Source organism: Erinaceus europaeus, chromosome 2 (assembly GCF_950295315.1).
Source record: "Erinaceus europaeus chromosome 2, mEriEur2.1, whole genome shotgun sequence".
In the NCBI taxonomy this organism is placed as follows: Eukaryota; Metazoa; Chordata; class Mammalia; order Eulipotyphla; family Erinaceidae; genus Erinaceus; species Erinaceus europaeus.
In genome coordinates this window covers 139,101,268-139,110,944 of record NC_080163.1, presented here as the reverse complement: position 1 = coordinate 139,110,944, position 9,677 = coordinate 139,101,268, and the positions used below count along the sequence as shown (strand labels likewise).

General features: G+C 43.1%; 1 pseudogene; it reads left to right on the top strand.

The window, feature by feature from the left end:
* The first annotated feature begins 418 nt into the window (after nt 1–418).
* On the top strand, nt 419–1,075 carry LOC103108730 (large ribosomal subunit protein uL11-like; annotated as a pseudogene).
* The last annotated feature ends 8,602 nt before the right edge of the window (nt 1,076–9,677 follow it).

Sequence of the window (9,677 nt, the reverse complement as noted above, 5' to 3'; positions counted from 1 at the left end):
TCCAGTTAGGGGCCCTGACACCCTCCGACTAGCAGCACAGACTGAGCTGTGGGGGAGGGTTTTGTACAGAGGTGTCTGGGGAAGGGGAGTATAGCAGAGGCACATGCCAGAGGCCATTTCCTTCCCTGGCATATGCCAAATGGAGGGCTTTATCAGGCTCTTTAAATTTTTTAAGACTTTTGTCAGTGATGTTTTGTTTTGCTGTCACTGTTTTATTGAGAAGAACAGACTGATTGGCTTTGGTGTCCTTAACTATTGTGTATGAGGGTGTGAATGAAAAAGTTGCTACAAGGACCTATAAAATACACAAGGGGTGGGGGAATAGGAATTGGGCAAAGTGCATCTCAGAATCTTTGCTAGATTCTTGTTAGATAGTTCTTAGTCCACGATTTATATCCAAAAGGAGTCCTGGTGGTATTCTTTCTGGTTTTGATCACAGGTCCTGGACTAGACAATCTAGAAGAAGTCAGTTATAAAATAAATAAATCAGTCTTTCGGTTTTCAGCTTGGAGGAGGCCAAGGTGCAACTCTCTTGGGTCATCCCGAATCCGGGTTCATCTGACACCAGACGCCTCCACCATGCCACCAAAGTTCGACCCCAACAAGATCAAAGTTGTGTACCTGAGATGCACCAGCGGGGCCACTTCGGCCCTGGCCCCCAAGATCGGGCCGCTCAGTCTGTCTCCAAAAAAAGTTGGTGATGACATTGCCAAGGCTACTGGTGATTGGAAGGGTCTGAGGATTACAGTAAAACTCACAATCCAGAACAGACTGGCCCAGATTGAGGTGGTGCCTTTTGCCTCAGCCCTCATCATTAAATCCCTCAAGTTAACCAAGAGACAGAAAGAAGCAGAAAAATATTAAGCACAGTGGAAACATCACTTTTGATGAAATTGTCAACATTGCCCGACAAATGAGGCACCGATCTTTAGCTAGAGAACTCTCTGGAACCATCAAAGAAATCCTAGGGACTGCTCAATCTGTGGGTTGCAGTGTTGATGGCCGCCATCCTCATGACACCATAGATAACATCAACAGTGGTGCTGTGGAATGCCTAGCTAGTTAAGAATTACAAAGGAAGATGCTTCAATAAAGGATTATTTGAAATTCTGAAAATAAATCATAAAGTAAGTAAGACTTTAAAAAAATACAGCAGCCTGGTAGGTGGGACAGTACCTAGCATGAGGTTCCATTTTTTAGTCCCCAGGGATGCATTGGATCGACCTTCTCATGGTGCATCCCGTGAGTACCCATTCATTGGGGAAACTGACGATCCTTCCTAGCCGACTGAATCCACATGGATCCCAGTCACTTTCAAAGCCAGCAACAAGCAGCTCCTGACAGCTTTCAACCTGACGCTGTTGACTGGCTACGGAAGAAGGGCAAATGCTAGAAGAAGTCCCCAGCATCACATGTAGCACAGTAATGTTGTTTTTTTTCTCTCTCTCTCCCTCTCTCTAGATATCATTAGTGAATAAATCTTAAAAGAGAGAGAGAGGAAGAAAGAGGAGGGGCCAGGTGGTGGCACACCATGTTGAGTTCACACATTACAATATGCAAAGACCTAGGTTTAAGCCCCCAGTCCCCCACCTGTGGAGAAGAACTTCACAAGCAGTGAAACAGTGTTGCAGTCTCTCTCTCTCCCCCTCTCTCTCCCTCTCTCCATCTCTCCTTCTCTTTCTCTCTCGCTCTCTCTCCATCTTGTCACTCTCAGTTTCTTTTTGTCTCTATCCAAAATCATAAAAATAAGAAAGAGGTTGACAAAATAATTTACTTGGATAGTGTGATACTTTGCTATGTGCATGACCCGTGTTCAACTTTGGCTGCCAGCACATTGAAGGAAGCTTCTATACTGTGGTGTTCTTTCTTCTCTGTCTCTTTCTCTTTGAAAAAGTCAGTTTGCAGTAGTGAAGCACTGGTGACTAAGAAAAGAAAAAGAGGAAAGAAGGATAGAAAAAAAAGGAAGAAAACTGAAGAAAGAAAAGTAAATACAGGATATTACAGTAGCCCAGGAGATGAATTATAGGATTAAACTGAGGAAGAGGCACAAGACACTTTGTACTTGATGATACAGAATAAGAAGTGGCTACTACCACCAATATAGCAGGCAAGTAAGGACTCAGTAACTAAGTAAAGCTGGTAGTCTAGAAGTAGAGGGATTGTGTATTCACAGAAATCTGAGCCAACAATCTCCTCCTCCAGTGATAAATGCTAGACATTTCTTTCCTTATCAAGTTAGTTGATCAGTACTTTAGTGGTTTATTTATTTTATTTGTTATTATTAGATAGATACATAGAGAAATTGAGAGGATGGGGGAGATAGGGAGAGAGATAGAGAAACACCTGAAGCCCTGCTTCATCAATCATAAAGCTTTCCCCCTGCAGGTGGGGACCAGGGGTTTGAACCCGCATCACTGTGTGCAACACTGTAATGAGAGCACTTAATCAGGTATGCCACCATCTGACCTCTAGTTTATTTACCTTAAAAATATTTTATTTATTTATTATTGGAGAGAGAGAGATTGAGAGGGGAGAGGAAGATAGAGGGAAAGAGAAGAGAACCTGCACTGCAGTCCCTGCTTCACCACTCATGAAGCTTTGCCCCTGCAAGTGGGGACCAGAGGCTTGAACCTGGGTCCTTGTGCACTGTGATGTGTGCACTTCACCAGGTGTGCCACCGCATGACCCCTTTTAGTAGTATATTTGTATTCATGTCTATATTTTTTACCTGTTTTCCTTCTCAGCACCTTTTATCGTGTCGTTACCAGGGAAAATTTCCTTAGAGAGAACTTCTCATGAGCTGTGTGGCTTGTTAAGCTGCCCAGTCTCTCTCTCTCTCTGTACTCAGTTTCATCTTCTGCAAAATGAGGAGTCTGAAAGCTGTTTTGTCTGTTATGAAGGCCAGTGAAATATTGCCTATACACAGGGAAAAAAAAATACAATGATTTCATTCAATAAGTATATATCAAGCTACTGCTGTGTGTTAATCAACCCTATTGGGGTAGAAACATAACAAGGAACTTACAGGATATGTATTATTATGGAAGTTTGGGGTTGTGATCATATTTTCTCAAATTTTCAGGTAACCTCGAGGCCCTGTTAGATTTTTTTTAAATATATGTCTAAATTGACACTATTGGCTAAGTTAGCTATGCTGTTATTTTTCCTCCAAAAGTTTGTGTAGAAACATCAGAAATATCCTTTCTCTCAACATATATAAATAAAAGATAAAATATGTCCACCAGGGTCAGGCTGTGGCACACCTGGTTAAGCACTCACATTACAATGTGCAAGGTCTTAGGTTCAAGCCCCTGGTACCCACCTGCAGGGGGAATACTTCATAAGTGGTGAAGCAGGACTGCAGGTGTCTCTCTCTCTGTCTCTCTCCCTCTCTGTCTCCCCTTGCCTTCTCAAGTTCTCTCTTGAACTTTTAGATTTTTGACCCAACTACAGTCTTAGAGTAGGGAAGGTAGAATGTGGTAAGGGTTAATACACTTCTTAAATTGTTCAAAAAAAAAGAAAAAGAAAGTCTGGAAATAAGAGACTAAATGAATTAAACAGCCTCCCCTGTTCCTTTTTCCAAACACTGATAAACCACAGAGAAATTTTGCACACACTGTCTGTTTATATCTTGAGTTCTCCAAAACATTTCTAGTAAGAAGTGGCTTCAGATGGCTCCCAGGAAAAGCAAATCCAAACATCATCCAGAACCAGCCATGTGGCCTTGCAGGAGGCAGCAGCAATCACTGCTCTTGATGATGTGTTTGCTGAGTTGCTGCATGCCCACGGGCAGGTCACATTCTTGATCTGGATCTTGGTATCTTCATCACCAAAATGTGGCCAGAGTTCCTTCAATACCCGTTTATGGAGGGCTGCTGGTTTTCTGCATCCAGATTCCTGGGCCCATGGGCTGATGAATTGACTCAGTAGGGTGGTATCCATCACCTTTATTTTATTTTTTGCCTCCAGGGTTATTGTTGGGGCTTAGTGCCTGCACTATGAGTCCATTACTCCTGGAGGTTACTTTTTCCCTTTTGTTGACCTTGTTTATCATTGTTGTTGTTATTGTTGTTATTGCTACCATTGTTATTGGATAGGACAGAGAGAAGTCAAGAGAGGAGGGGAAGACAGAGAGGGGGAGAGAAAGATAGACACCTGCAGACCTGCTTCACTACCTGTGAAGAGACTCCCCTGCAGGTGGGGAGCTGGGAGCTTGAACTGGGATCCTTATGCTGGTCCTTGCACTTTGTACCGGGTGCGCTTAACCCACTGTGCTACTGCCTGGCCCCCTATTTTTTTTAATTAGGGGGCAGGTGGTGGCACACCCAATTGAGTGCACACATTACCATGCACAAGGACCAGGTTCGAACCCCCACACTTTACCTGCAGGGGGGACATTTCATAATCGATAAAGTAAATCTGTGTCTTTCTCTCTCCTTTTCTATCTCACTCTCCCCCTCTCAATATCTCTGTCCTATCAAATAAAATAGGAAGAAAACAAATAAATAAATAAATAATGGTCACTGGGAGCAGTGGATTGGTCATGCAGATACTGAGTCACAGCAATAACCTTGGTGGAGAAAAAATTCCTGGGAAAGACTTTAATATGCCTCTGGAACTGGCATCCTAATATGATAGACCAAACCCTGAGCCTCAATAATGAGGAGTGTAATCATTCCTTATATGGTGAAGTTAAAGCAATTAGTTTATATAGTGCACTTAGAACAGAGCACTCCACTATACAGTCCCATAATTGTTGTGTTTTTATAATATTTATTTATTAATTAGAGAGACACAGATAGATTCTGGCTTATCTCACTTAACATGATTCCTTCAAGCTCTATCCAAGTAAGATGAAGAAAGTGACTTCATCATTTTTAGTGGTTGAATAATATATATGTCACAACTTTCTTATCTACTCGTTAATCGTTGGATATCTAGGTTCCTTTCAAGTTTCAGCTATTACAAAGCATACTGTTATGAACATAGGTATGCACAGATCTCTTTGGACAGGCATGTTTATTTATTTAAGATATATCCCCAGGAGAGAAATTGCTGGGTCACAGGGTAGGCCTATTTCTAGCCTTCTGAGAGTTCTCCAGATAAGGAGACTTTCTGAGACCTTAACTGTAGTTTGAAAGTTTCTTTGGCTTTATACAAATAATAATCTTATTTGGAATGGGTGAAAGATATATTATATTGGGAGAATTATTGTGAATGAAGGAAAGCACATTCTCAATTTTAGAAAGCTGTTTCTGTGGAAATTTAAAACTAGCAAATTGATTTCTTAAAAATATTCATGCAGGGGGCTGGGCAGTAGCTCAGCGTGTTAAGCACACATGGCACCAAGTGCAAGGACTGGCTCAAGGATCCCGGTTCAAGCCCCCGGCTCCCCAACTGCAGAGGGGTAGCTTCACAGTGAAGCAGGTCTGCAGGTGTCTATCTTTCCCCCTCTGTCTTCCCATCTTCTCGATTTCTCTCTGTTCTATCCAACAATGACAGCAATAACAAAAATAACAACAACAGCAACGATAAACAAGGACAAAAGGGGAAAAATAGCCTCCCGGAGCAGTGATTCGTAGTGCAGGCACCGAGCCCCAGTGATATGCATACTTTTTTTTAAAGTGGTGCCAGGGCATCACACATGTATTCTATCACCAGTGTACCTCTAAAATGTGTTTGTTTATTTACTTTGTGGAAAAAAGGCCAAGAAACCACTCTACCATCCCTGCAGTTTCTGTTTGTTTTGTCCTTATTGCTGTCAGATGGTGCTGGAGTGTGAATCCAGAGTCTTAATGGCAGGTGCTCCACTGCTGAGCTCCACTCTGGACCTATCCATGTGCTTTTTTACTTCTTGGCTTATTTTGGAGACAGAAAAATCTATCCTTTTAAATAATCCTTTCTTTTTCCACATGGAGAAAGCCGATTCTGTGTTGCTTATATTGTTATGAAGTTTACCTAGGGAGTCGGGCGGTAGCACAGCGGTTTAAGCGCACATTGTGCCAAGTGCAAGGACTGGTGTAAGGATCCCCGTTCGAGCCTCCGGCTCCCCACCTGCAGGGGAGTCACTTCACAGGCAGTGAAGCAGGTCTGCAGGTGTCTTATCTTTCTCTCCCTCTCTGTCTTCCCCGCCTCTTTCCATTTCTCTCTGTCCTACCCAATAACGATGACATCAATAACAACAATAATAACTACAACAATAAAACAACAAGGGCAACAAAAGGAAATAAAAATAATTTTAAAAAGAAGTTTATCTAGGGGGGCCAGGTGGTGGTGCACCTGGCTGAGTGCACACATCAGTGCTCAAGGACCCAGGTTCAAGCCCCAGGTCCCTACCTGTAGAGGAAAAGCTTCACAAGTGGTGAAGCAGGGCTGCAGGTGTCTCTCTGTCTCAATCCTTCTCTATCTCCCCCCCTCAATTTCTCTCTGTCTTTATCTAATAAATAAATAAAATAAAATAAAGTGATTCTTTAAAAAAAAAAAGATTTTTATCTGGGGCTGATGAGACAGTGGTTATGTGAAAAGCCTTTTATACCTAAGGTACTAATGGCCCCAGGTTCAATCCCTGGCACCACAATAAGCCAGAGCTGAGCAGTGCTTTGGTCTTTCTCTGTACCTCTCTCATTAAATTAAATAAAAATATGTTTAAAAAATAAACAGCCGGGAATCGGGCGGTGGCGCAGTGGATTAAGCGCACGTGGCGCAAAGCGCAGGGACCGGAGTAAGGATCACGGTTCGAGCCCCTGGCTCCCCACCTGCAGGGGAGTCGCTTCACGGGCGGTGAAGCAGGTCTGCAGGTGTCTATCTTTCTCTCCCCTCTCTCTCTGTCTTCCCCTCCTCTCTCCATTTCTCTCTGTCCTATCCAACAACAAAGCAACGTCAACAATAGCAATAATAACCGCAACAAGGCTGCAACAACTAAGGCAACAAAAAGGGGAAAAAATGGCCTCCAGGAGCGGTGGATTCATGGTGCAGGCACCGAGCCCAGCAATAACCCTGGAGGAAAGAAAAATAAATAAATAAATAAACAAACAAACAAACAGACTTCCATAGTGTGGGTCTGGGAAGTGGCATAGCAAAGTGTTGGGTTCTCAAGCATGAGGTCTTAAGTTCAATCCCAGCCATCCTATGTGCCGATTTGGTTTTCTTTCTTTCTTCCTTTCTTTCCCTCTTTCTTTTAACATTTATTTATTTATTCCCCTTTGTTGCCCTTGTTGTTTTATTATTGTTGTTATTGATGTTGTCATTGTTGGATAGGACAGAGAGAAATGGAGAGAGGAGGGGAAGACAGAGAGGGGGAGAGAAAGATAGACACCTGCAGACTTGCTTCTGTGCTTGTGAAGCGACTCCCCTGCAGGTGGGGAGCCAGGGGCTCAAACCGGGATCCCTATGCTGGTCCTTGCGCTTTGTGCCACCTGCGCTTAAGCTGCTGCACTACTGCTGGACTCACATCTTTTTCTTTTTTTTTTTTTTCCCCAGGTCACCTCTCAGCTCTGGTTTATGGTGGTGTGGGGGATTGAACCTGGGACTTCAGAGCCTCAGGCATGAGAGTCTCTTTGCATAACCATTATGCTATCTATCTCCCTTCTCTTTCTTTTTTAAATATTTTATTTTATTTTTAATGAAAGAGAGATAAAGACCAGAGTGCTGCTTTATATTTTTATATACAACGCCCTTGTTTAATATTTGTATATTTTGTTTTACTTATTTACTGGATAGAGTAAAACTGAAATTGAGAGAGAAGGGAGAGGTAGAGAGGGAAAGAGAGACACCTGCAACACTACTTCACCACTCTTGAAGTTTCCCCCTCCAGGAGTTTGAACCCAGCTCCTTGTGCTATCTGATGGGTGTGCCACCACCAAGTCCCCACACTGTGGAAGTTTTAACTGTTCTGTTAGTCTGGGTCTAATCACAAAAATGAAAGGCACTGAGTATTAAAAGCAGAGGGAATGTAATGCAGAGGTGATAGACTGAGAAGCCAAATAGAAGCCACCTAGAGGTAGAAATCACCCACACAGCAGCGGGGAGAGGGCGATGGGGAACAGAGAAAGGTGGTATCACAGGAGCTGACAGTCTGGACAGAACCTGGATTCACAGGAGAAGCTGGAGTAGTATACAGTCACTGCCAGTAGCCGGTACGCTGCTTTTTTCTCTTTGTGCCCCCTCTGGTCTCCTACTAGTGCCTCCCTCTGACTGAACCCAGGAGGAGCCTGGGAAAACACAGGCAGTAGAGGTTACAATTTTATCTTTATTTTCTTTAAGGAGTTTTTTTGTTTCCATAGTTCTCCAAGTTTCTACATCTTACTCAGCCACAGGATCCAGGACTTCATGAGTGCTTATTGATTAATCAATTCCTTGCCCTCAGTATATACACATATATAAATGCTTGGCCTCTGGTCTCTGGAAATTGACAGCTCAGGCCTTTGCAAAAACTCACCAGTGCTGAAGGCAGCACTGCTCCACCAGAGATTCAGGGAGAGGCAAGGTAGGAGGATCAGGTTTCTCACTGGAGATCAGGTGCCTCACTCAGCACCTTCAGGTATATTCAGATGTGATAGCTGGGAAGACCAGGCCAGTGACATCTCCAGACAGAAAAAAGAATTCCAGACAGTGTAGAGACACAAACACAAAGTAGTAGCACCGGGCAAGGGAGGGGAGCAACAGGAAGTAGGATCTCACCCAGAGCAAAGGCCACTTTCTAGAAAAGAATGGAAAACTCCCACTTGATTTTGGAACATCCTCTTGAGCATGTTCTGTAGCAGTTGAGCTCTGGGAGTTTTGCTACCCAAAATAGAAAGTTTCTGCCACTGAACCACTAACACCTTGCTGAAAAAGTCTCTCTCTAAATGTTTCTTGGAGAACCCAGGATTTTTTTAACCTTGGGCCAGAGGCAATTGTTTATTCCGAGAGCTCCTTAGGAGAAAAGGCTAGATATTGTGAATTATTCCTGAAAAACCAAAGGTCTATTCCTCAAATTCTTACTTCCAAAAAGTATTTATGAATCAGTTGGGCAGCTGAATCAGGCATTAAGTTTTGGAATGAGAAATGGGTTACATTGTGGCTTTCTCTCTACTCTTACTGTGTAGGTTAGGTAAGGGATTTAGTCTTGATTTCCTCATCTGTGAGATGAAAATAGTATGAACTACACTGTAGAGTTGGGAGGAAGGAGATCACACATGAAAATACTTAGCTATAAGTGTTTTCTGTATTCAGTAAGTGTTCAGGAAATGGTAATAGTTTATTGTATTAAGGATTAATTATATGGACACTTTGCAAAATATGTTCTCCTTACTAGCTCATTGCATCTGATAGGAGCTCTGTGAAGTGGGTCAGGGAACCTACATTGATTTTCCTGACTGTGCATCTAGCCAGGTGCTGAACTACTCTTTGTTGATTCATTTATTTCACTCATTCAGTAAACATGTAAGTTTCTATTTTATACCAGGCTATTCTGTACACTGGTGGAACAGCTGTGATTAAAGAAGACCAAAGGGAGTTGGGCGGTAGCTCAGCAGGTTAAGCACATGTGGCGCAAAACTCAAGGACAAGCATAAGGATCCTGGTTCGAGCCCCCAGCTCCCCACCTGCAGGGGAGCCAGTTCACAAGCGGTGAAGTAAGTCTGCAGGTGTCTTATCTTTCTCTCTCCCTCTCTGTCTTCCCCTCCTTTCTCCATTTC